This window comes from Mirounga angustirostris, unplaced genomic scaffold (genome assembly GCF_029215605.1).
Source record: "Mirounga angustirostris isolate CCGP_5_RB_7025 unplaced genomic scaffold, mMirAng1.0.hap1 SCAF_3, whole genome shotgun sequence".
NCBI classification, from domain to species: Eukaryota; Metazoa; Chordata; class Mammalia; order Carnivora; family Phocidae; genus Mirounga; species Mirounga angustirostris.
In genome coordinates this window covers 45047659-45072828 of record NW_026991711.1, presented here as the reverse complement: position 1 = coordinate 45072828, position 25170 = coordinate 45047659, and the positions used below count along the sequence as shown (strand labels likewise).

The following is a 25170-nucleotide window of genomic DNA, read 5'->3' as shown; positions in this document are numbered from 1 at the left end:
TACTTCCCTGGTTAGGAGTGAATTCAAATGAGGCTATGATCTGGAACTTCTTAATTTCTTGATAAGTAGTGCAGAATGTGCTGCTAAAGCAATAAAGTCCAAGACTCTCTGGTTAAAGTTGATCTTGATTATAGGATAGCTCTTGATTATCTTCAAAGAAGGAGGTATCTATGCTATGGCCACCACCTGCTGCATCTTGATTAATATTTCTGGGGAAGTTGAAACTCAGTTACATAAGATCACTGAGCAAGCCATGTGGCTTAAAATGCTGACTCCCTCAATGGACTCTTTGACTCATTTGATTTTGACTGGTTTGGGTCGGGGACCATGGCTCCCAAGTACACTCCAGACATTGGGAATTATCCTACTTACAATAATTATTGTAATCTCCCTGGAGTGCTCTATTCTCAAAAGCTTTAAATGTATGTTCCCAGCTCCTAACCACCAAGCGAATGATCCACCTAAGGCTGGAATGTCAGAAAAGGAACAAAGATAATGACCAACTTAAAAATTGTGAATCTTAAGTTGTGGCCTGTGACTATCAGAGATTAAGCAAGACATCATGGCCTGTGAATACCACAGAGAGGATCAACAAAAGCCGTAAGAACTACAGAGAGTTAGCAGAGAGTGGTACTAATGCCTTAAATTCTGGTTGCATTGATGCAGAGCCATCGAGCACAGGGGTCAAGAAAGAATTTTTGAGATGTTTTATGGTGCAAAAGGATACTTTTATTATATCAGGGGGACAGGACCCATGGGCAGAAAGAGTTGCACTTGTGATTGTGGGGAGCAACTGATTATATATTTTTAAATTTGGGGGGTGGAGATAGAGATAACAGAAGTCTCTAAAGGGATTTCCAGATTTCTGTATGTTAAAGAACACTTATAGGATCCTGAATGGCTATAGTTAAGATAAAGTTGCTTTTAGTCTCTAGAAAAGCATTAACATTAAGGCTGCTGTGAGTCCCTTGAGGAATGTCACACTTTGCATGTGTCAGGTATTTATCAATGGGTTACAAGTTGTAAGGAAATGTAATTTTATCTACATTTCTCTTGCCTTTGTTCTCCTCATCAACATCTCTCAGTTAAGTTGAAAGTCTAATCAAAAGGGAGGAACTGTTAAAAAAGGAAACAACAGGCCCAAAATGGAGTCACTTGTGCTGAGTCCCACGTCAGCAAACCAAAACTTAATCCTAATAACCTAATAGCAGTTTCAGCCTCACCCAGGAATGTAACCTTTAACCACTTAATGTGGAATTACCTGGTCAGCACTAGTGAGGTAGTCTGCCCAATAGACCCCTTTCATCCCCTTTCAAAGGAAGGTGACTTTGCCTGAAACAGTTCACGGCTTCCTTGTCTCTCTCCTTTTCTTCCTGTAAGTCTTCCATTTTGTACAGCTCATTGAAGCTCCTTTCTATGTGCTACATGGGATGCTGAATAAAGCCAGTTTCATCTTCAAATTTACTTAGTGCAACTGTTTAACATAATTTAACTAGAACTTTTTTTCCTTGCTTTTCAGAAACCCATCATATATATACTTCTGTTCAATCTTGTTTCATATCATTGCCCTTTAAATAAAAATTCAAGACAGCACTTCTATTTTACAATTCCCTGTCCTGGGCCTTGCTAATTGCTCATAAGGTTAGATGGAACTCAAGATGCTGCAGGATCCTGACTACAGGGCATCGAGGTTAAGTCCAGATTCTTTTTTTTCTATAGTGAATAGTAATGTAAACCCTTCCATTCAATTCCTTATTTCTGACATGTAATCTGTTTGTAATATATTACTTGAATTGAATGTCCCTCTCTATAGTTGCTTCCATTTTTCCTACATCTTTATTCAATTCTTAGCAAATTTTAATTTGGTTTTTATCTATATCTCTCTATTGAAACCTAAGAGCCTCAAAATTCCTAAACTCAATGGAATTTGCAACATTAGAATACATATAATAGCGAATTTGGGGGCATCTGAGTGGCTTAGTTGGTTAGGCAGCTGACTCTTGATTTTAGCTCAGGTCATGATATTGGGGTCCTGGGATCAAGCCCTGTGTCGGGCTCTGTGCTCAGTGGGGAGTCTACTTCAGGATTCTCTCTCTCCCTCTGCCCCTTCCCGCTTGCTCTCTCCCTCTCAAATAAATAAATCTTAAAAAAAAAATTTTTTTTTTGGTTTGCCTTTATCCAGGTTCCTGGGAGGTGGCCTCTAAACCCCTGGCATTTCTAAAGTGATAGGAGAGTCTCTGTTATTCATGGTAGGTCCCTAAATAGTTTATGGTAATTGTGATTCAGAATGGGGGAGTGGCTACATCAAAAAGACCAATCATGTGATTAGAATGTTGGGGTTTTGAGTCAAGTGATATAAGCCTGATCTTCAAGGAGGGGAGGAGGGTAGAGACTGAGTTCAATCATGTGGCCAATGATTCAGTCAATCATACCTAAGTAATGAAGCCTCAATACAAAGTCTAGACACTGATGCTGAGTTTTTCTGGTTGGCAATATGATGTAGATTGTCACACACTGATGTGCTGGGGAGAGATAATATACGCCTGGGGACAACAGAAGTTTCATGTTTGGGACCCTCCCAGACCCCCTCTGTGTGTGGTCTTTCTTTGGCTGGTTCCAACTTGTGTCCTTGTACTATAATAAAGCTGTAATAGTAAGCTCCTGAATTCTAGGACTCATTGTCGTGAATTATTGAGCCAGAGGGTGTAGTGAAAACCCCTGAATTTACAGCCAGCTGGTCAGAAGTGAGCATGGCCTGGGGACCCCCAAACTTGCAGCTGGTGTCTGAAGTGAGGGCTGTTTTTCAGAGGACTGTGCCCTGTAAAGTTTGGCCTAACTCTGGGAAGTTGATGTCATAAGTCATAACTGAATGTTATTCATAACTTTTAATATTTTATAATTGATAATATCAATATCATTGTGTTACCTTGATATATGGCTATTCTGTAGTTCTCACACACTTTCCCCATACTGCACTCATTTGAGTCTTGTAACCACCTCTGTGAAAGAGGTGATATATTTACCTTGTTTTACATAAAGGTGAAGAAGCAGACATAACTTTCAGGCAGAGCCAGAGACAAAACTCAAGTCTTCAGACTGCTCGTGCGCATGTTCTCCCATGGTAATGCCCTTTACCATGCTTATTCTCCCACATTTTGGTGATTATTTTTAATCTTCTTTGGTAACTTCTTCCACCTTCCCAGCTCCTCTCAAACACAATGCTATGTCTTCCCCATGTGGCCATTTCTCATGGTTAGATGCTCGGCCCACTTTCCTGTCCATTCTACATTGTCTTCACCAAGATCTCACAGCTCCAACCATTTCTGCTAATAAGAAGACTCCCCATATGTATCTGCAGCCCTAACGGCAGAGCCTCCACACCCTGTGTTTATCTTGGGTTCCTGAAGCATTTCTGCCTTAAATGCCCTACCATTACTTCAAACAACACATTTTCAAACCAAACTCACGTCCAAAGCAGCTTCCTCTTCATACTAACATACAAAAACCAACCATAGCATCTGTTTGCCAGTCAGGCTATCTGTTCCTGACTGCAGTCCAAGCTACTATGGACTTGTGGCCACAGGGTGAGGCTTATTAGCAGCTATCAGGTAAATATTTCTCAAGTATGCATTCACCTGTCAGAGAATACCAGACAGTACATAACGTGGTGTCTCATGAGGAAGAGGTGGAGAAATAACACAGGGATAGGGTTTGATATTATAGTTATTGAATACATACTATATTTCTGATAAACCCCTTTACGTGTTATTTAAAAATTTTTGCAACAACTCTAAAAGATAGGTATTAACAACCTGGTTTTATAAATGAGGAAATGGAGGTTTTGAGAAGTCCATAAACTGTTAAGTCCACAGAGACTTTGCTGTTTACCTTTGGCAAGATCGTCCCAATCTTACCCCTACGGCTCTGGGGCACATGATCAAACCATGGAAAATACACATCATGAAATAAAGAGCACTTCACTGAGATGGGGGGGTTGAGGAAAGGCTGATTTCCAGTGCTAAGGACTTGGAGGCTATCTTGGAAAACAACCAGCTAAATAAATACTATGGGACCTAAACATTTTCCTGAAGCCATTTCTAAGCAGTATCTTATAGTGTGTTTTCAAGTATTTTCCTTTACTTATTTTTCCTAATACAACACTTTTAGATATTTCCAATGGGCAGATGTTCCTTCTGAACAAGTAACTTATACTATTTTGACTCCATTTCATTTTGATTCACAGAGTCATATAATCTCAGGATTGGAAAGACCCTGAGTTACTTGGTAGAACCATCTATCCAATGCTTGAATTCAATTTATTCAGCATCCTGTCGAGTGGTTGTCTTGTCTAAGTTTGAAGACCTCTACTCAAATCCTCACAAGACAATATATTCTTCCTTTGGACAGGTCTAATAATTAAATGTTTTACCTTACATTTATCTAGTGCTTATTTCCCTGAAATCTTTCAGCTGGTGTCTGAGGAAAAAAATGGCCTACTGGTTTTTTCCACTAGGGATGTAGTAATGGTGTCCGATTCCTCTTCCACCCACTGGCCCTTCTGCTATTTAGAGACAGTAATCCTATTCCCCAACCTCTTTGCCAAGCCTAACAGCCACAATTTCTTCAACTGTTCTTCCAGAGATCATGAGGCGAAGTTATGTCAATTTATTAGTTAATTCAATGAGGGTTTAGCCACCATGCTAGGTGCTGAGTCGCTCAAACATTTAGGATCCTGTCATTGAAATTATGAAAATACAAAATCATATTCATTTAGTAGTTCAAAATTCTGGAGGGAAACAAAAAACAAACCCAACTACCATATCCAATACCATAAAATAACAGAATTCTATGTTCCATAGAATCATTTTGAATCCAAACTCTAAAACATTTCAACGTGGACTTAATAATTGAGGTTGGTTTTCTGTATGTGCCTAATAAAAGTCTGTTTAAACAATCTGTTTTTATTCTTTGGAGATTTCCATCCTGAGACACATTTGTGTTGAAGACCATTTTAAACTCAAATAATTCAATGTATGATCATACACATAGAAATGTTCCCTTCTCCCCAACGTGTTATTAAAATACATATTAGCCACATCTAAAAGATAATAATATGTTCAAAGAGTAAGAAAAACAAACTCATATCCATGTGAGTCTGACCTAACTTGCTCTGATGTAAGCTCCATGAAGGCAGGGATCTTTGTTCTAGTCACTGGTTTATCCCAAGTACTTAGCCCAGTGCCTGCCTTATGAGCGCTTAATACATAATTTCTTGACTGAACCTAAGCATGGCATAATTATCCTGTTTCACTTAATGTTTTATATTAGTCCTTTCCAAAGTAACAGACTGAGGACATACCATTTTTGTTTAATACATACTTTTGTGCTTTCTGGCCCTTTGAAGACCTAACATTGGGTCTAGAGCAGCACCATCCAATAGAAATATAGTGAGAGTCACAAAAGTGGGCTACATATGCCACTTAAAATTTTCTAGAGGTTACATTAAATAGTGGGAAATAATCACCTGAAATCAATTTTAATAATGTATTTTCTTAACCAAATGTCAAATATTATCATTTCAGCATGTAAGCAAATTTAAAGTACGTTAATGAAATCCTTGCCTTTTTTGTTGGTTTGTACTAAGTCTTCAAAATCAAATATGTATTTTATACTTACAACACATCTCAATTCAGACTAGCCACATCAGCCCATTGGCTACTGTACTGGACAGAGTAAGTCTAGAACCCGGGGTTTCTACCAATGCTATTACCTGTAACATTTTTGAGTCAGATCCTTACTGAAAATTTTAGTGACTATATCTCAAGTTGGGTATTCTACTATCAGAAAGCTAATAATTATTAATAAAAATGGTTTAGGAATTATAACAAAGTTTTTTAAACTTTAGTTAAAACTTAAAGTTCAAATTGGAATAATCCATATCCTAATGGAAATTAACATTGTTCATTTCTCCATATTTACTAAAAATACTTCTACACCTTATTTATAAATCACTGTATGAGGATGTGCAGTTCACTTGGCTAGAGCAAAGGTTACAAGATCAAGATCATAAGCTCGTTCCACCTTTGTATAGACTAGCAAACATGGCTTTGTTCTGTGGTCACAGACTGTACACTAATCGCAGTTAGTTATCAAATAAACAGTGCCGTTTGAATTACATGGGGAAATAAATTTCAGATATAAATACGTTCCTAAGGCTGGCAAAAAAAAAAAAATCACAAAATATATAACCTATTGAGATTAGGATGATGAATAAAAGATAACCTATTAATGAAATCTGTTATTAAAGAAACTGCTTTTCCAACGTCATTTTGTAGCTACATGAAAAACGAGTGGAAGAAGGCAACGTTCCAAAATTTAACACTTCATTGTGGTTAAATTTTATATAAATTTTATATAAAGAAGGAACAGTTACGCATTGCTCGGTAATCTGGATTTATGTAGCTGCCGTGAAAGGTAGAAGAGACAATGGCTAAGGACGTAAACACAATCGTGACAGCTGCATGCCGATAACAGTGCCTCCTGTTACTACCGGCCGCGTTTTGACAGGTGTTTATCCAGCTACCCAAGCATAGGGAGGCCAGGGTACCACCACTCCAGGGACCCTTTTACCTCACGGTCCTGTATACATTTTAGTAAGTCAGTGAAAATTAGAAGGATCTAACTTATTAAATGTGACTTTCCTTTCCAAAAGGAGACTGCCCTTTATTTCTTGCCATTCTTTTTATTTTTATTCAAATTGGAACAGAGCCGGGAACAGGGCCGGGAACAGGGCCCAGGTGCCCAGAGTTGCCACTCAGAAACTGATAGACTTGCCTTTTTTGATAGTTCTATTCATAGCCCAGCAGCATTATCTTGTACCGGATTGATGGTATGAAGTTTCGTTATGAAATCTGACACTACCTCTAAGATTTTGGTTTCATGTCTTTCTAGAAAATGAGTAAAAAAAGAAATTTGGCATGAGTCACAGGCAGTACCTTCAAGAAAGCCGCTCAGGCTGGTACACCACTGCCTCCTACTGTCAGTTGGAGGAAAATGATGGCCTCCGAGTCTTCACTCCAACTCTCTCCATTTACAGATTTACACCTCACTGTACAACTTTGCATACTATGCCCTTGGACCAGTAACCTGGGAAGACACGCTCATGTTTTTTTTTTTTTTAATTTCTCTGAATTCTTTCCCTGCTTAGATACTAGATATGTAACAAAATCCAGCAAACACTCCTAGTATGGATCTTATCCCACCCCCCCCCAACAAAAAGGAAGAAACTGGTTTTTCACAAAATAATATTTGTTCTTTAAAAAAATCTGTTTCACATGTTTTCCTTAAGTTTTTAATTTTTCTCTTCCCCTTTTCTTTTAAAGGCTTACTGCATACTTACCTGTTTGGGGAAGGGAAGACAAAAAAAAATCTATATTATTTTAAAGTCTTTTAGCAGCTTTGTCTAAATCAAAGATATTAACAGTTATGAGTTAAAATAATATAGTAGGAGGTATAACAATTCATTAAATCAGAAAAAAGCATAAAAGCTTTGTTATGTATCTAAAACATGGAAGGAGTACATGACAATTTAGGGTAAATATAAACCACTCATTTCTAGAACTGGCATATCTGGATCAATGATTTGGGTGCTGGTTTTAGAGACTCTTGTCCTCAAACTGAAATTTGACTTCTGATGGTTTTGGCTGAGTCGAAGAATATCGATCTGCGTTTTAAAGGTGGGATTTTTGATCAGCAAAGTAAGTCAGGCAAAGAGGACCTTTCTTAGAAGCTGCTCCCTTTTAATGAGGAAACAGGAAAAGGAATAGGTCGCTGTCACTTCAGTTGTTTTCTTGCAAATAAAACACTAAGTTTGCTTCCTGAGAAACCTCAGGCTGCCCTGAGATCTTTGAAAAACTGGTTTCTGTAAACAACTCATTTTAAATGCAGCATGGCAGGGCTGTGCACTTCCTAAGACTCTATGGACACATAGTCAGATCTGACCACACAATTCCCTCTTGCCATTTACTGCTATAGATTCCTCCCTCAGGCTTCTCTAGCCAGCAGGGACTGTTTCCTCAAAGACCTGCTTCTATTCGTCTTCCCAGGGCTTTGCAGCACCTCCTGTCTCTATGGTAACACGAAATACAAAACACTGGAATGGTACCATACAGCAGACGGAGAAGAAAGAAATTAAAGTGCAGTTCTCTTGGTAAGCTCAAGAAGGTGCTGACGGCAGGAAAATGGACAGAAGACAAGACGTAGCAATTGTTAGTAGTTCCATTTCTCATATATTCTCTTTAAAAAGCCACAGGTGTTAGCACAGAAGCCTTAAAACATGGAATTTTACAAACCACATGGTATTTGAAATAAAAAAAATTATTGGAGATTCACATGAGCCATAAATTCATAGCAATTTATGGTTCGCTAAACTATTGAGATAAAAGTTCTCCGTTAATTGAGATACAAAGTATACAAAGAAAACAATTAAATCAAATATTCCAATATGGTGTATGTCGAAGACAAAGGAAACTATATTACTATCACATGGCAGAATGCTCTTTTTTATTATTCAACCTCAGTATAAATTGTTTTTAGTCTTTTTCAATTTGGGGCATCATATTAAATGTAGAATCTATGTCCATTTAGCTCAGTGGTTCAGAATCATCAGAGTTTAATTCCAATCTGTTCCCTGGTCACAAACAGCGTCCTCAACTGATGGAATACATGATGTACAGAAAGGCTGTTCAATTTGCATCTGAAAATATTCATAAAACCCACACATCTACACATTATGAAAGACCTATTACTTATACAGACATCGAATAAAAAATATACGTAGCTAGTCTGTCGATATTTTAAAAAGTATTTCAGGCAAGCCAATCAAATAATGCTGAATGTTGATGCTGGAAGCTTGCTATGAACCTCAGAATGTCAACTCAAAATGCCGTAGACATTACTTGGCTCTTGGGTCACAGGGCAGGGGGGCTGCTGATACATTTCAAGCCCCTGAACTCACTGATGAACAACACTGGTTCTGAACTCTGTTCTTTGAGTCATTACCTCAACAATTAGACTAGTAGAACTTCAGGGAAGATAATAACAGTACGCTTGCTTTTTGAACTCAATTCTTAGAATCTGAGAAGATTTTTTTCCCATGGCCTTATTATTTATTTTTAAAGGTTTTATTTGAGAGAGAGAGCGCGCGAGCGAGCGAGCACAAATGGGGGGAGGGACAGAGGGAGAAGGAGCAGACTTCCCCGCTGAGCAGGGAGCCTGATGTGGGGTTTGACCCTGAGATCACGACCTGAGCTGAAGGTAGATGCCTAACAGACTGAGCCACCCAGGCATCCCTTATTTTTAAAACCCTAACAACTGAGATGCATCTACAAGCTACAGCCACTAGAGGTCAGACATTATACCTGCCACCAACCATTACATTTAAGGGGGCATTCTTTAGGGGTGCCTGGGTGGCTCAGTCGTTAAGCATCTGCCTTTGGCTCGGGTCATGGTCCCAGGGTCTTGGGATAGAATCGGGCTCCCTGCTCTGCGGGAAGCCTGCTTCTCCCTCTCCCACTCCCCCTGCTTGTGTTCCCTCTCTTGCTGTGTCTCTGTCAAATAAATAAATAAAATCTTTAAAAAACGGGGGGGGGGGGGGCATTCATTATAGGGCCTTAACTTTTAGTGACTTAAAAATATGGAACAGAATACATTCTTTTACAACTATTACACTGCAATAACAATCTGTTTGCTAATTCATTCTGTTTCTAAAGGTCCTGGATATACCTTTCCATACTGGTTCTCATTTCATTGGAAAAGGAAAGAAATTGCAATTAATGGAACCAAGAAACCTTTGAACTAATGGAATCCCATGACACGAGAAAGCATCCTCTGGAGTAGAACACAGAAACAATGTGTTCTGCAGTTTCATCAAGTCCACTCAGTCCCCCTAACATTCATGGGAATTCCAACATCTATCACTTTATTTCTCTAATGTACTACCTTGTGCCTATTTTCTCCAGGAATACACAAGTCCTGTGATCTTGCATGTTTATGGCCCTCCTTACCAGAGTAAAGAATTACTTATAATTCTATCCAATGAGGTTTACTACGTGACAAACTAAAAATACTTTGTTAAAAAATAACATTTTCAGTATGACCCCCAAAGAGAGAGAACTCACTCAGATTCAGTTCTAACAAAAATATATTCACTTTTTCTCCATCTTACTGGTAAGACACTTGTTTGCAAGCCCCTCTACCCATTTTAGGTTATATGTTACAAAAGACTAATAATAAAAACAATGTGAAGGTGTTTGAGCATCTACTAAGTGCCCCAGCTGCCTGAGGTGTTATCAGCACCTCCAGGCAGCCTAGTGAAGGATGATTTTTCTTCTCTCCATTTCACAGATGAGGAGGAGAAGCTTTGAGGGGCTAAGAGACTGGCTCCAGGGCAGGAGGCAAGTTAGGGCGAGCTTGGATGCAAGCACCAAACCTGATTCAGCTCCAGGCACCAAACTATAGCTGCTACATTTAACTTTTTTTTTTTTTTAAGATTTTATTTATTTATTTATTTATTTGGGGGAGAGAGAAAGAGAGAATGAGCTGGGGAGGAATAGAGGAAGAGGGACAAGCAGGCTCCCCGCAGCAGGGAGCCTGATGTGGGGCATCTCAGGACCCTGAGATCACGAACTGAGCAGAAATCAAGAGTTAGACGCTTAGTCAGCCAAGCCACCCCGGCGCCCCTGTATATTTAACTTTTAAAAATAAACTATAAATGCTGAAGGAGCAGCAGATAGCATTCCTATATTAGTACAAGGAGCCAAAGGTAACTTATAAGACACTTCCTTTTTACCCATATTATTTGTGACAAATGCCTTAAATATCTATTGAGCTTTCTAGTTAAACAGAACTGGGAGTATTTTTCTTCGCAAGGCTTTTGCTTGTCTGGTGTAAAGTACTGCCTATACTTAAAACTGCAACTAGTTACTCACAGAGGAAGCAGAATGTATGGCCCAGATTCACCAGTACATTAGGAAATACTCAAAGCTAGTTATTTTGACATTATTACACATCAAAGAAAAAACACTCTACATTTTTTTTTTTAAAGATTTTATTTATTTATTTGACAGAGAGAGACCAGTGAGAGAGGGAACACAGCAGGGGGAGGGGGAGAGGGAGAAGCAGGCTCCCCATTCAGCAGGGAGCCTGATGTGGGGCTCGATCCCAGGACCCTGTGATCATGACCTGAGCCGAAGGCAGACGCTTAACGACTGAGCCGCTCAGGCGCCCCAAACACTCTACATTTTAATACCACCCAACTGGTGCCAACTAGAGCACCCAGAGTTATAAAATTACTTTCTAAAAACAAAGAAATGAAAACCAAAACCTCAATCTATCTAAAATGTTTAAGCTTTAGAATATCATTTCCCCTCACTATAAATCCGCGCTTGAGGAACCTACTATTCCTTTAGGAAATGGCGTGATTCCTTAAACTAAGACATGCCTCTTTAACTTCTTTTAGCAGTGAGCTTTCTAGGTAATACTAGCCCCCCGCTATTCCTCACTCCTAACCTTGTAATAACCAGTGATCCCTCAGATCTCATCAAATGCTCCCTCCACATTCCCCTAAAAAGGTGATGTCACTTTCCAATGAACATTCAGTGTCCCTCTCTCACGTATTGTGTACAATGGTCTGCTTGGTGGTAAGAGTTTTTTGGGTCCTTGCCTCACATGAGAGTCGAGATAAGATCGCAAACTACTCAGAGGAGGGTCTGTGTTCTTGTCCTTCCTTGTGGTGTTAAAAGCAGTAGTTCGCATGCAGGTGTAGGGCATTTCGTCTTAAGACTCTACATTCAAGAGGGAAGAGGCATGTCTCACAATTCTTTGGCATACTGCAGGATGCAAGATGAACAATAAGCTTTCATTCATTTAGGGGTAAATACAGGGAGCCATAAGTGTCAGGAGTGTAGCAAAGAATGGTCGGACATGGTTCCTGCCTATAGGAAACCTAAAATCTAATCACACCGATATATTGATATTTACAGAGATCTTTGCTTATTATCTTTCCTATATAACAAGGAGAAATGGCAAAAATCGAAGTATTTTGTCTAGTCCCTTATGGCTTTTTAAAAAAATGCATTACTGAGGAGAGGGACACCTGGGTGGCTCAGTCAGTTAAGTGTCTGCCTTCGGCTCAGGTCATGATCCCAGGGTCCTGGGATCGAGTCCGGCATCGGGCTCCTTGCTCAGCGGGGAGCCAGTTTCTCCCTCTGCCTGCAGCTTTCCCTGCTTGTGCTCTCTGACAAATAAATAAAATCTTAAAAAAATATATATATAAAAATGCATTATTGAACCTGTTATGGCTTTTAGCAAAATTAGGATGCATGCCTCATAAATACAAAACACAAATGTGTAGTAAGTCCTGTGGGTGTGCTAGATTTCAAAAGCAAATGCTTAGGGATTGCTAGGGGTGTCATTTGCAGCAGTGGACTGTGCCTGAAGGGAACACAAGCACTGTAAGGGTAACAAGGCCCAATCAGTGGAAATCTAAGGAGAGCTAGTGAACTAGGCAATCTGGGGATGGAAAGACAAGAGACAGGGAGAGGGCAAGGGAGCCTATGTAGAAGTACAGGTATGGAAATGATTGAATAGGGCCTAGTTTATGAAGGGAAAATGGACAGGATTTACAGAACACATGAAGAAGGAAATGAACTTGTAAAAAAAAAAAATTCTGAGTTTGAAACACTTCTGCTCCAGACGTGGCTGAGGTAATGGCTCCCTTGGCATCGTTCTTTCAATGCAGTTGACCTATTACCATTATTTCCCTTGTTGCCAATGCCATAATAAATGCAGAAGAATGATCTGAATTCATCATTCTACCTGAGTCTCTCAAGAGACTGGTGTTCCAGTTTCTCCTTTTCTCCACAGTCAGTCTGAACCAAGGTCAGAGTGCTTCGGTGCAGGAAGTCACTTCTTGGGAACCCCTGGCCCACACCCACCATTGTCCATCTCATAGCACCCTGTTCTTTGCCTTCACTGCACTGTCCGTTGGTGTCCTTTACTACATTTGACACAGGAAAGCTTTCACGGGTTCTTTACCTGAATGGTGGGGACTATACTACCATTTAGTGTGCCTCTCTGCATGCAGATGGGACAAGCAGCTTTAATAGCATTTCCTCAGTTAATGCCCACATACTCTATGAATTTGTTGTTAATATCCCAATTATACAGGGAAAAAGTCAAGGTGGAGAGGTCAGCTACTCTGTGGGACACCATGACAATGTTTCTGGTTTTATTGCTGAGTCTCTCTTCTGGGTCTCCTGGAGAGGGCTCAGGTGATCTCCTCAAGCACGTTAAAGGCCCTTTGGCGGGAGGCAAGTGTAGCTTTACTCGCTTCCCTGCTGTCTCTACAGATGTGATTTTAACTGAGCTGACTGCCACGGAACAATCTTTCTATTTACCAGGGTGCACGCTCATTGATTTGTTATTTGGATTTACATGAAAGAGAAACAAAAACAATTTTTCCTGATTCATCTGGTTGGTTGCAAACTCTACGTCTGTAGATCAGAGGGTGCTCTATTAGGGGGTTAATTTATACTTAAAAGGAAAAATTGTAAGAGTTTCTTCTTAGCTCTATCATTCACTTTTTATACCGAGGAATGATTCGCTTAATCTCTAGACTTCAGTACCTTTCTTTATTTACTGGAGATTAAATAAACCAACTCTACAAAGGATCTTTATGACAAAAACAATATACGCAAGAACTCTGATAAATACAGATCATCATACAACTCTAAGTCATTGTAAGGTGTCCTTTAATCACAAATCTTGAAAGTGGCTGTGTTTGAGCCTCTTTTCTGATGGTTACAGCAGATGGATTAGTAACAGACACTCCTGAAGTCCTAGAACTCAGGGGTGAAACAGAGCCATGGATGCTTTTGGAATAACTGATTAAGACATGTCTTTAAAAAAAAAAAAAAGAAGAAGAAGAAGAAGAAGGTAGCAGGAGGGGAAGAATGAAGCAGGGGAAATCGGAGGGGTAGACGAACCATGTGAGATGATGGACTCTGAAAAACAAACTGAGGGTTCTAGAGGGGAGGGGGGTGGGAAGATGGGTTAGCCTGGTAATGGGTATTGAGAAGGGCACATTCTGCATGGAGCACTGGGTGTTATGCACAAAAAATGAATCATGGAACACTACATCTAAAACTAATGATGTAATGTATGGGGATTAACATAAGAATAAAAAAAAGACATGTCTTTTAATGTTAAAAAAAAGAAAAGAAAAGAAAGAAAAGGAAAAAAAGAAAAAAAAATCATTGCTAATACTTTCATTGTAATCTATCTCATCAGCAAACTGGCTTATGCTTACATGTAGTATTAAATTCACGGTAGAAGTGATAAATGCAGCGATGTGTATTTGTGTGTTAATTTGCTGGGGATAAAATGGGTGGATATCTAAATTCTGAATATATCTGAAGAGAATGGCAGCTGTAATACTTATGCATTAAAGCCCTTTGTCATTTAAAATAATCTGACAGCTTCCCCTTAAAGAATGATGACAACGATACATTTAAAACCAAGTTTGATGATTTCAGGGCATCTAGAGTTATTAAAAAAGAAATTATGAAAAGCTTTATTTGGGGGGAGGGGGGGGAAGGAGATTCTTCTGAGCATCAGAGAAACATTTCCCATTTTCCTAAAATGTTGGTGCTTTTCAAGTGACTTCCACCGTCACAAAGACACATCTGTGACTTTTTTGTTTGTTTTGAGTGGTAACTAACACATTATGTTCAGGAATAAACTGAAAATAAGGAAACAGATTAAAAGAATCATTGAGGGCGCCTGGGTGGCTCAGTTGGTTAGGCAACTGCCTTCGGCTCAGGTCATGATCCTGGAGTCCCAGGATTGAGTCCTGAATTGGGCTCTCTGCTCAGCAGGGAGTCAGCTTCTCCTCTGACCCTCCCCCCTCTCATGTGCTTTCTCTCTCTCATTCTCTCTCTCTCTCAATAAATAAAAAATCTTAAAAAAAATAAAAGAATCATTGAAATCTCTTGTTTAAATTAAATATAAGCCCTCTTGTTCTTGTAGCCTTGCCTTTTCCAAGTGTCTTCCTGGTTCTCTTTGGCTGTCAGATGCAGGTCGCAAAGAAGCAGGTATCTGGACATGTTAGCACACGTTTAATCCTCCTGTGAGGTGGTTATTGTTTATCTCCATTTATCGACAAGGAAATTGAGACCAGAAGTTAAGTGGATTATTTTAGTGACAGAGCCAGGGAAAAGGAGATGCAGAATGAAGACTTAATAGTCTTTCTGTTTTACCTGGCACACTGCCATTGTCTTCCAGGTCACAGATCAGCTGTTTTGCCGAAGGGAGTGCTCTCTATCGTAGAAGTGGTTGGCTAATATGAAGAGATGATGAACAGAGATGGCAAAGTGGTATAGTGGTTGTGGGAAAAAGTGGGTGGCTGGTGGTTGTGTGGGACGCCCCCCCCCCCCCACCGTACATACATACATATACATATTGGACCTGCAGGAGATCTAAGCAACTATAAGCTTAAAGCGTTTGTAGTACCAGAGTCTGAGTAAGAAAAAAATGTTGACCATAACTTGCTTTATGTGGGATGTGTTTGGGGAGTGTGGAGGGCACTTTAATAGGCAACAGGCTTGAACGATGGAAATACCAGAGCAAGGCAAAAGGGCCCAGAGTGGCCCCTGAGGCTCATTAGGCGACCCACCCTGAAATAGCCATGGGTCCTAACCAACCAATGGGCTACTTACAACCAGGCACAGTTACCAAAAAAGGGAAAATTCCATAGACTCCCTTATTTCCTCACTCTGCCCTGTAACTATGGCCTCTCACCACCACCTTGTGGCAGACAGGGTCTCCTCTGCTGTCCTGACTGCTGCAGTATATTCAGTAAACTTCTATCCCTCTCCTTTGTTCTGCCTTGGATGAATTCTTTTACCACCCATGCAGCCAGCCCCCATCTGACTGTGGATACCCCACATGGAGTGATATATTTATTTCAGAATTCCTGTTTCCCTTTTATGTGGTTTTAATCTGAGATAAACTAAAATTTACACTCAAAGTTAACATTTTAGTAAAGGTTGGAAACCCACCAAACCAAATATGCCATGATTTGTGGTTTTTCCTCATTTAGGCTTAGCTTCATCAGTCATGAAATTACCACTTTTCTAAAATCTTTTCCCATTCAAAATTATTTGATTCTAGGAATAAAATAATACTATAAGAAACGTGATAAATATTTGCTAGTAGAATTTCCTACAGAAGAAGGAAGGAGGTAACCCACAGAAAATGTGAAGGCTCAGCAATTTGTCTTCTCTTCTGAAACAAAGGAAAGAGACGGAATCCTAATTTCAGAAAATATGATTCCAGAGCAGTTCTAAGCTACACATTTGCCAGTTACTGCTGGCCTGATTTAGTACCTTAGGAGACATCGCATCCTTTTTTTTTTTTTTTAAATCTTAAACTATAAGAATCAAATCACAAAGGGTATCTATTCACATCAATGTTGCACTTGAAACAGAAAAAAAAAAATCAGCTCACAGGTGGTTAACCAGGCAGGAGTACTCATGGGTTCTAAAAGGATAAATAGGAAAATGATGAAGCATTTTGGGCTTTTCAGGAAAAAGGTACTGCTATTGACCAAATTCAAAGATCTCTTCCCATTGGGAAAATGTACAAAAAATGTTTTCACTGACAAATAGGGCATTTATTTTTAACATATTTATGGGTTTTTTTTTTTTTTTTTTTAATACAATGACTTTGTTGTGGCTAGAGTAGTGTCTGTTTCGCTTTGGGCTCCAGGTACAGAAAGTTCAGCAGAAGAATAGGTAGCCCTGTGCCTGGTTTGTGTCCGAGGTTTATCACAGTTTACACACACCAGGGGTAAGCACATTCTGAGCAGATCCTATCATCCCACATCCTCAGGCAAAACCATGTGCACCAAAGCGTTGCAGAAACAGCCTTCAGAAGTAGAACAGAGCCTAACAGAGCCGTGGCACAACAATGGAAAACATCGCAAAGACCAGAACCTTTCATGATCTTTGACAAGCGAGGGTGTGTAAAATAGTAACAACTTCAGAGCCATGCAGGTGAGGGGGGGGGGTGGTGGTTCATGTAAGAGCACCATCCATTTCTCTTTGTCTGCTCTTAGCTGAGCTTCCCCATCAAGAGTGAGTCTAGACCAAGAGGCAGTATTAAAAACAAAAGGTTAGAGATCATCATGGGACATTAATTATGCAAAAGAAGGCAAACTGAATTTAATCAGAAGCAGCAGACTCGGTGCAGGAAGAATTTTCTCTTTTTGACAGAAGCAGTTAGGAAAACATTTATGGTAATACCACAGCATCTGCTGATTGTAGTCGAAGTTGCAGGACACCAACGCTAAATCACTGAGCCATCCTGACAGCTCCTGGGTACTTGAGTCAGATCGACCAGCAATTTACAGTGAAATTCATCCAAGTCTAAAAATCAGCCAAGATGTTTAAACCAGAGAGAAATAACTTAGTTTGGACTGTTAAAAAACAATTATCAAAGGGATTGTAGCTGATAAAACTTTTGATCTAATACAAGTATTTACCCTCAACAAATTCTTTTTTTTTTTTTTTTTTTAAAGAATGCATGAATTTTCAGATCTATTAACGGGCTTTGTGATCAATAAGATCTGGAAATTTATAGGCAGAAAGGATTTTATAAGGTCAAAAATACAGGAAGTAGAGTTTTAACTCTTGACACGAAATCAGGGCAAAATCTGACATTTTTTAGTGCTTTGAAATGAGAAATCTAAAGGATTCACAGAGTAATTAATTAAAATGTAATTTTTAATCAGTTAACTTGGTTGCCAAGCAAATATGGGTAAAATAAAAAGCTCAGAGAAATAATAAACGGGCGCCTGGGTGGCTCAGTTGGTTAAGCGACTGCCTTCGGCTCGGGTCATGATCCTGGAGTCCCGGGATCGAGTCCCGCATCCGGCTCCCTGCTCAGCAGGGAGTCTGCTTCTCCCTCTGGCCCTCCCCCTCTCATGTGCTCTCTCTCTCTCTCTCAAATAAATAAAATCTTAAAAAAAAAAAAAAGAAATAATAAACTACAATGTGGTATACCATGAGGGCGCTTATTCTATGAACTGCCTATAGAGGACGGGCAGGACAACCAAATGCATTATTAGCCATCTGAGAATTGCTGAAATGGTAATTAAAAGAATGATGAAATTCTATAGATATTAATAACTAAAAATTTCATACTTAGGTGTTTCGGTGGGCTTTCTTGTGGTCCAAAACACACTGGTGTTTAAATTTAAATCTTTGAATGACACAAGAGCCCAGAGAACAAAAGACCGTGTTAAAGTCTTCTGAGATTAAAATTCACAAAAGTAAATGTCTCATATTTTATCCAAAATCAACACCAAAGATTTTCTTTCCCCAGTCGCTTTGGGAGTTCAACTAAATATTATTCATAAACATGAGAGATTAAAGGAAGAAGGAAACAAAAACTTTAAAAAATGACTATTTTTGAAGGAAGCCACTGAAAATGGTCACAAGGGATGGCTCTATTGTTGTCTTTTTCTCAGCTAGATAAACTCTTTCAAAATATGTTTGCTACAGTTAATCACTAACATAATATTCATCTGCAATTTTAAAATCTGAACTTCTTTATTCAATTTATTTTCCCAAACACATTAAAAATGTCTCTAGACTTCTATTCATAGACATAACCTATTGATGGTAAAAATGCGACTGGGTAATCAAAACACCGACAAAAAACTAATAACTGAAAATTTCAGGTCAAAAATGGATCAGCTGAAAACTTCAACTTAACAAAGAAGTCAATATGTAATTGAATAATGAATCAATAAATGTTTATTGAGCACCTGTATGTATAAGCTGTAAGAGTTAGATACTACCAAGAAGTTGAAGGCACTCTTGCTGACTTGAAAAGCACCCTGGACAAAAGAAGCGCTTATGTTGGCTCATCCCTAGTGTTATGAAAATGCCAAATGAGACGTGCACACAGTAAATGCAGTAGGATTTTAGAGGAGTGAAGTCTAATAGCCAGGATAGCGAAGTGAAGGCTGGCTTCACAATGGCAAGGTCTCAGTCGAGCTTTGCAGTAACAATAAGACTTAAGATACACCTGAAAAAATGTGCAGGAAATCCGACCTAAGGGGAAATCTACTAAAAATGCTACAAATGTCCTATCTTGTAGATGTTAGAATTTAGAGTAAGTGACATCTTTGCTGACGAACAGATGAAGGCAATGAAGAGAACACATTACATGGGTCATCTAATGCTAATATTTTTAGTATCAAATTGCATTGGAAATTTCATATAGAACATGTTTTTGTAATGGAGTCAGACCCAGTAAAAATTGTTTATATAGAAGGGGTTACATATTTATTAGGTACTAGTCAGTCTTCAGGCACAGAAGGAAAGCAATGATTGAGGAAGAGACTAATGTGAATCTCTTGTTACAAACAGTTAAATATTCTAAGAACTCACTAACTTCTTCCTTTTGTTCCCAAAAAGTCTCCTCAATGGTCATAAGATTTCTGGGGAAGCTTAAATATAGGGCAGAATATAAAGAGGGTTTGACAGTTGAGAAAGGAGGCATTCCAATCAGAGAGAAAGGGTTGAACTGCAAGCATTTTGTTTGGAGGACAGCGGACCCCCCTGCTGGCCACCTTCTGGCCCCTCCCTCACCCACAAGAAAGGAAGAAGGGGTAGGAAAGTGGGAAGTGCAGGTGGTACTGTAAAAACAGACTAAAACGGATTGCACAAAAATAAAAAGCACTAGTCATCGGCAAACAGATGGCTCCTAATAGAGAATAAAGTTTGATTAGACAGTTAGCTGGAACACAGATAGATCTACTGCACTGGAATCAACTCTCAGAGAATCTCTCAGGCAAATCATGAAGGAAAACTTGACTCTTTGCAGGAGAAACCAGAATTCTGAGTAAGGAATAAGAAGATTGTTCTTCTGCAAGTTTGGATGGAGACACTACATGACAGAAGTTAGTTTCTATGTAGATTTTGATGGCAGATGTTGGGGAACAAACTGGCTTTAAGGTGGACATATGTGCAGATGAAGGAAGAAACTGTATCAAGCAGTAAAGAGATAATGTACCCAAGTGGTACTTGAAGTAAACTCTTCACGGAAGAGAAAATGAAGAAATTCAGACTGTATTTATGACCCCTTGAGGACATTTTTGAGTCCACCAAAGTTACCACTCTGTCCAAATAATGTTAAATACAGACAATCAGATTAAAAGAACTGGATAGTCATCTAATCCAAATGTTGTTTTGTCCAAGAGGAAACTATTTTCCAGAGAGATTAACTCATGTGTCTCAGGGCTGGTCATGGTGGAAAGATAAGGTGGTGGTTATCCAGTTCCCAGGCTTTGGGGGTCAGGCCAATGGAAGTTTAAACTCTAGGAGTTACTTTCTTTTTCACTCCATCAAATGTTCATAATTCAGTTTAATTTCATTTGTGAGTACTGTATACCATGATACACACTGCATTTGCATAGTGTTTTAAATGTTTCAGTGTGTACTTAAACACATTATCTTGCTTTTTCTTCAGGGGGAGCAGGCCACAAATACCAAGTTGGGGGGAGAGATGTAGAAACTCAGGCATAGTAAACTTAAATGATCTACAAGGCAAGTTAGTGAAACAGCTTGGCTTATATTCAGTGATCATGCTCTTGTTGCTAGGTCATGTTATGCTTGCCCATCGGTATACTTTGCCCTGGACAGCAGTTTCTACACAGAAGAGGAATTGTATTTACTTAATGTAATGAAAACACTGCACATTTGTAACAGTGCTGTTTTCTGTTATTTTTCATTACAACTGCATTGTGTTTCAGCTACATTATGGGTTAAATAGACTCTTGAGGGCTAGCCTGGGAACCTAACCACCATTTATAACATTTATAACATTGTTTCTGTGGGAAATTGCTTTGTGAGTTCCAAAACAACTGATTTAAAAATTAACTTTGGGAATACAACTGGTTTCAAAGTAGAAGATTGTCTGTCAGACATTTCATGTAATTGGTTACTTAATTCATGCATTGAAGCAATAATGGATTGCCTACTATGTACCTACCAGCCATTGTGCTGGGGATGCAAAGAGGAAGGAGGTCTTAGATCCTGAAGCACTCATATGTAGCAGAGAAAAAGCATCTTATTAAAAGAAATAAATTATAAATAAGTGCTAAAAGAGCCATGAAAGAAAAAAAAAATGCTGCAGGAATACAGAGGACAGAGGAACTAAGCCTCCAAAGAACTGACTGTGGAAATAACATTTGTACTGAGTCTTGACTAAGTCCAAGCCTATCAACTAAAGAAGGGTAAGAAGGGCATCTCAGGTAGAAGTAGGAGCAGATACAAAATACAGAGGGTTTCTTCTGATGGTTGGACTTACGATTTTTCAACTTAATGATGGTGCGAAAGTGATACCCATTCAATAGTAACCAGACTTCAGATTTTGAATTATTATCTTTTCCTGGGATAGCGCGATGCAGGACGACACTGTCATGATGCTGGGCAGCCACAGGGAGTGGCAGTTCCCAGTCAGCCACGCCATCATAAGGGTCAACAACTGATACACTTACAACCCTTCTGTACCCATACAGCCAATGTTTTTCATTTTGGGGGAAGTATTCAATAAATTACATGAGAGAGTCAACAATTTATTATAAAATAGGCTTTGTGTTCAATGACTTGGCCCGACTGTAGGCTAATGTAAGTGTTGTGAGCAGGTGTAAGGTAGGTGAGGCTAAGCTATGATGTCTGGTAGGTTAGGTGTATTAAATGCATAAGGTGTATAAAATGTATTCAATCAGGATGTAACTCCATTGTTAAGATGAGGGAGATCTGTACTCAGATGTGAAAGGGTCTGGTGGGTATGGAGGAAAAATGACAGGAGTACTGGGGGAGGGAGTTGGGCTGTGAACTGACAGATGTTTTTTAGTCATAAAAAATTAACTGTTGGAGAAAGGACTGATAAAGGATCAAAATTAGTGTAAAAGCAAAACTGGTCCATATGGGGACATCTTCAATTAGCTAAACTTCTTGGATTTTCCAAAGGAAAGAGGATGACTAGATTGAGAAAATTATATAGACCTGTGTCCTCCATGAAAGACTGCAATTTCTGCTTTTCATGTCATTAGTATTGCTTTTGTCTCTTCGTGTTGTATAATCAACCTTCACCAATCTTTTGCTGAACTATATCAAATCAAAGATTATAAAGCTTGCCTAATAGTGTTTTAGAAAATACAGTAAAGGATCAGAACTTAAAATCTGGCATATTTTAACCATTTCCTTATGCTTATTTCTGTGAACCTAATATGCTTTATATTAGCATAAGTATAATCTTTCTGACTCTAAGAAACTGTCTCACTGTAAATACGTGTTGCAGAAAAATTCAGAATAAAAGTTCATCTGACACGTCAGTCTGTATGTAGATCCATTTTAGTTATTAATACATGTAGAACTAATAAAGTAAGTGAAGGAAACAAAGAGGAAAGAATGTTTCAGCTCAAGTACATTTTAAATTTACCAGTAACTTTTTTATATTCAAGTACATAATCCATTTGCAGATGGCTGACTGAAGGTGTTTAGGACTAAGTAAACTGTATTCCTTTCATGTGCAACACAAACAAAAGGATACAGTCCATTGATCCTCTGTAAACATTAGTTAAAAATAATCCTGACCCTTTGGTATAAAGCTTATGCAATGTACACGTTAGGACTAAAATACCTCATTCAGCCTAAGATGAGTTAAAAAGGGTTTTAAAAAGCCAAGAACAGAATTTAGTATGTAGAATACCACAGCTGTAGTTGATGGTATTCTTTGTTCTATGCTTTTGATAACTAAAAATAAAACTTTTCTCCCCCCAATCTTACTTGGTACAGATTCCTCATAGCTTTGAGAAATTATCGGTTGGTTCTTTTATTTTTTTAAAAGAAAATATTAGCTTTCATAGATGAATTCTTAGCTCTTTTTCTGAATCCTGCTAATTTATCTATGAAATTTGGTGGGAGAAAGGATTGAGGTTTAAGACTAGGGGGTTGAGAAAGAGTGTGAATTTGGAGCCAAAGAGGTCACAATTAACTCCTAATTGTACCTTTCCCTCTGGCCCTTCTACATCCTTCCAGTCCCCCCGGAAGCTCTATGTTCTTGCCTGTGTCTGGAATCCTTGGTATGATTTACAACTGTAACCTGTCTTCTGGAAGAATACTTGGAGCCCAAGCCTCAGCCTATTCTATTTGTGGTTGACAATATTACAGTCATAGAACTTTAGGTTTCCTTTTACTGGTAAGGACATGGAGGCCCAGAGAGGCCAAAAGACAAGCCCAAATAACTAGTAAGAGCAGACTCTTTCTACGTAAAACCATCTCTCCCCCGCCCCCATCACCAGCCTCCTATTCTTTGAGGCCTCCTAAGATGAACCTGTGTACCTCCTGTTTTACACCACACAGCCTCGCCTCGAATTCATGGTTATCAGGCTGTGTGTTGCTCCCTGGGAGTTAGTTTGGTCTAATTTACCTGTCAAAGTGTGAAATACTGATTATAATAAAGTCTTTCCTCTGACTCCAACTCTTTCTTTAATCGTACAGCTTACACTCTCTTGGGAGAGGCAGGCGTTAAACAAATAATCAAACAAATATGTAATTATAACTTGTAAGTGCAATGAAGGAAAAGTAAAGGATGCAATTATGAAGTGTAATGGGGGACCTGATTTAAGTTTTAGAGGCAAGGCAGCGAGAGGAAAACTCCCATGAGAAAATAATATTTGAGACCAGAAAGATACCCTGAGAGTGAGGCAGGTTTAGGGGGAGAACAGCATTCCAGGCAGAAGGAACAGCATGAAGCCCATGGGTGGAAAGCTCTTTTGGTTGGGATGGAGTGACCAAAGGTAGGAGTGACTTGATGGAGACTGGAGGGGCATGAAATTTTATTCCAAGAACCATGGGGAACCACTAAAAAGATGTTAGGCGGGAGTGTGACCTGGTCAGATATGCATCTCTCTGATGGTCTTTGTCACATAACTCACTTTTCAAAGGATGGGGAGCCTGGGTGGCTCAGTCAGCTCTTGGTTTCCATCAAGTCGTGATCTCACGTAGTGAGATCGAGCCCCAGGATGCGCTCCGTGGTCAGCGGAGAGTCTACTTGAAATTCCCTCTCTCCATCTCTGCTCCTCCCCCTGCTCTCACGCATGCGCGCTTTAATAAAATCTTAAAAAAATGAAAAGGATATGTCATTAGTCTAAACAATGAAGACAATTATCAGTGCAAGTCCCTCTCTCCTATCTGTAAGAACAATTTGAAGAAAAAGCTCTTATGACAGTTTTTATGTAGTATCATAGTACCATGTAATTAATATATGGTATACTAGTAGTATAATCCAACATGAGAACAAATTGCAGTGCTAAAGTTAGAAAAAAGTAACAAAGTTTCTGCAAAATTCATGAAGCATGTGTTATCTTCAAAATAGTGAAAACAATATAGTATTTTTATAAAAAGAGAAAGGAAATTGTTACAAAATTCTATAACAAATTTGAGTTTTTTATTTGTAAAATCAAATTAAAATCCATAATTTATATTGGAAATGGTATTTTCTAATCTGGGAATTTCAAATGATCTTTATAATCTTCATTCTAAAATGCCCAAAGTGAATTTTCAAGGAAATAGTTTCTGAAATAAACGATGAAATGACTTAGTATATAATATTCTAAAGTCATCATGAACAAAAACCCTTAGTAATATCCTGAAACATGATTTTTCAAGTAAGTGACTTTATTTTTCTGATTTTGAACTACTCTTGTGGTGCTATTTATGAACCAAAGCCTCTAAATATGCCACCTTTGATTTGCCTACGGTTATAGAGAAAGCACAGATATGAGATCCTACTAAATATCTTTGGCTTTGAAATAATATTAATAAACAATAATCAACCTCAGTAATACTAAGAAAAATAATTCTTGGAATGGATCTAATTAAGATAAAATAAGATAGGAGACTCGAAAAAAATCAGACAATTGTTTATGAACCCCGACTGCAACAGAACACTCAAGATTTACTGGCTACAGAAATCAAGAATCTCTTCTTAGGTCAGGGTTTATGCTAAGAATAAGTATATATATATATACGA

General features: G+C 38.8%; 1 protein-coding gene across 4 annotated transcripts in view; it reads right to left on the bottom strand.

The window, feature by feature from the left end:
- DIAPH3 (diaphanous related formin 3) overlaps window positions 1–25170 on the bottom strand; it is a 486464-nt gene that overhangs the window by 20707 nt on the left and 440587 nt on the right. Inside the window, exon 28 of one of the 4 annotated variants that reach the window (XR_010409980.1) lies at window positions 24074–24254. The exons of the other annotated variants lie outside the window; for them this stretch is intronic. The gene's annotated coding sequence lies outside the window, so the exon portion shown is untranslated. The remainder of the gene's footprint in view (window positions 1–24073; window positions 24255–25170) is intronic. 4 annotated transcript variants of the gene reach the window in all.